Source organism: Acyrthosiphon pisum, chromosome A1, assembly GCF_005508785.2.
Source record: "Acyrthosiphon pisum isolate AL4f chromosome A1, pea_aphid_22Mar2018_4r6ur, whole genome shotgun sequence".
Taxonomy (NCBI): Eukaryota; Metazoa; Arthropoda; class Insecta; order Hemiptera; family Aphididae; genus Acyrthosiphon; species Acyrthosiphon pisum.
This window is the reverse complement of record NC_042494.1, coordinates 67,229,840-67,232,542: the sequence shown is the minus strand read 5'-3', so window position 1 is coordinate 67,232,542 and position 2,703 is coordinate 67,229,840.

Below are 2,703 nucleotides of genomic sequence, written 5' to 3'. Positions count from 1 at the left end.
CTCTCCACGCCGAGGAGACGACTCTCGCCGTTCCACTGCGTGGAGCTGCACGTGTTTCTGTTTTGGCCCCCGGGTCCAGCCAACCGATCAAGATTCTAAAACTGTTCCTGACCTCTAGTCCCCTGGCTGGTGTGGCACCCCTCGCCTCGGCACCTAGCTCCTTTACCGCGGCTTCCTGCACTCTCTGCGCGGTCACCACGTCGTTTCCGATCGGTTCAACCGGTTCTGCAGCTCGGCTAGAATTGTCGGCCGGTTGAAAGACGTTGAACGGGACGTAGTCGTCACCCACGATTCACGAAGCGTGTCGCATATAACAAAAGTCACTCTAGGTCCCCGATGGTTGGTTCCTCGTCGATGTCGTCGAATCTGCTAAGTTCTTCTTCCATCATTTCGTATTCGGCGTTGCTGATGATCTTTTCCAAGATGTGCTTGATGGTTGTTTCCATTGTCATTTCGTCATTATGCGATGCAGCCATTTTTTAAAGGTTTTTTGTCCGCGAAAGGTGTCAGAGTTGCAAATGTGCCTATTTCCGCATTTCTTTCTGGGTCATCGACGATGATTTAAAACAAACATCGTTTATTAGCAACCAGCGAGTAAGCCATCACATTATTATTCGACCGGCATCAGCTGGATTTCGGACTCGATTATTTTTTCAAACGCCATTATTATTATATAATAATTATTATTATTGGTATACCAATTCTACCTGTATAATTACGCAGAGAATAATACTATAATATTGTATTATAATATTTTAACGAGGATTTATAATATATCGATCTGCATTGTATTATATTGTCGTGTATACTCAGTGGCACCCAAAATATATTTTTCAGAAGTTATATTATATTAAAATTATATTATTTTATACATTTTATCATATTTTAATTAATAGTCCGCAATGCAGCGGCTCTCTGTAGTCTCCTCATGATGATTTAGTCGTGGATCTAACCGCAGCTGACCAGACAGGTGCCGCGTACAGGTGTTAGCTCTCTACGACCGAGCCAAGCAGTCTTCTCTTCCATTGGCAAGGGCCACCGATGTTAGGCATCAGTCTTGATAGGGCTAGCGCTGAAGCTGACGCCTTTTTTTGCAACAGTCTCGGAGTGCTTGACAAAGGAGAGACATTTGTCCAGGATGACCCCGAGGTATCTCAGTTGATCACTTAGGGAAATTTGGGAGCCACCAATGCTAAGCCGGGGGAGGTTGTATGCCCGTCTCTTTGTGAGTATGACGTCCTGTCGTGTGATGGGTAAGCTGTAGCCCGCGACTTGTCATCCATCTATCAATCGTCTCGAGAGTAGGGTTGACCAGTTGATCTTCTAGCAGCTCCCCAGTCATCACTGTACCAGCGACCGCGAGATCATCAGCGAAGACAATCAGGTGGACGCCTGGAGGGACCGCAATATCGAGTAGATAATCGTAGACTACGTTCCACAGGAACTCTGGGGTGTTCTTGTTCCTCAGGGCTTCGTCGATCGCAGGCCACTCAAAGGAGTTGAAGGCGTTCTTGACGTCGAGGGTGACCAGGACGCAGAGCTCTTTCTGTCTCCATTTGCCAGTGGCCGCGTGAGTTGCGAATTTGATGACTTCTTCGACAGTGGTTTCAGTCGAGATGCCCCTGCGAAAACCAAACTGGTTTGAAGATCGGCCAGTCTGGAAGGAGTCGAGATGGGAGTCCAGCCTCCGTAGAAGGAGTCTCTCAAACAGCTTCCCAGAGGTGTCCAGCGAGCAAATAGGCCGGAAGCTGGAAGGCGCTTCTACCGGTTTGCCCAGGCCATTGTGTAGTAGGACCAGTTTTACCTTCTTCCAGGTGGGAGGGAAGGTAAGGTTCCTGAAACACCCGTTGTACACCTTGAGCGCTGCCCTGAGTCTAGCGCGGACAATCCTCTTAAGTATCTCGTTGGGTATGCCTGAGGGGCCGCCCGCCTTTCCCGATGACATTTTCTTGGTGATCTTGAGGAGCTCTTTGATGGTGAATTCCGGAACGTTTCTGTGAAAAACGAGTTCGTCCACCCCAGGGTTGAAGCGGTCGAACATGTTTCTGACCTCGGGAGGGGGCATCAGATCCCAGTTTGTGACGGGAGCGAGGGGGGGGGATGAGAGGTGGTTTGCAATCACCATTTCCCGCCCCTTGGAGTCTTGTGATGCCATCACCGAATTTCTTCATCACCAGTTTGTAGGGGTTCCCCAGGGGTTCTTGTCAACCTAGGTGCAGAGGTCCCTCCATGCTTGCTCTTTTGATTTCCTGATCTCCATCCTCGGGTCCCACCTGGCGGTGGTGAAGTTGACTCTAGCAATTACAGCTTCATCAGGTCCGTGTCTTCTGAGGCAAGACTGATAGGCCCTGCGCAGAGTGAGCGCGGTTGACCTGAGTTCAGCTATTTGCTCAGACCACCAGTACACGGGCTTCCTGCCTCCAGGACCTGGAGTCCTGAGGGGCATCAAGGCGTTTCAGGCACAGGCGATGTAGCTGTCGAGTGCCTCAGCAGCCAGGATAGCCAAGTTTGTGCCTCCGGCACCCCCCCGTCAGTATGAGGGGTGTCGAGGAGACGTGCTGACAGAAGACGTCAAGATTGAGCTTTTTGAGAGCCCATCCCAGGTGAGTGTTTGGGGGAGCGTGGATTTGTGGCCAGCCCAGGTGTGGGTCGTCTGGCGGGGGGTCATTCAAAAAGATGATGTAGGCGTGGTCGCTTAGGTTG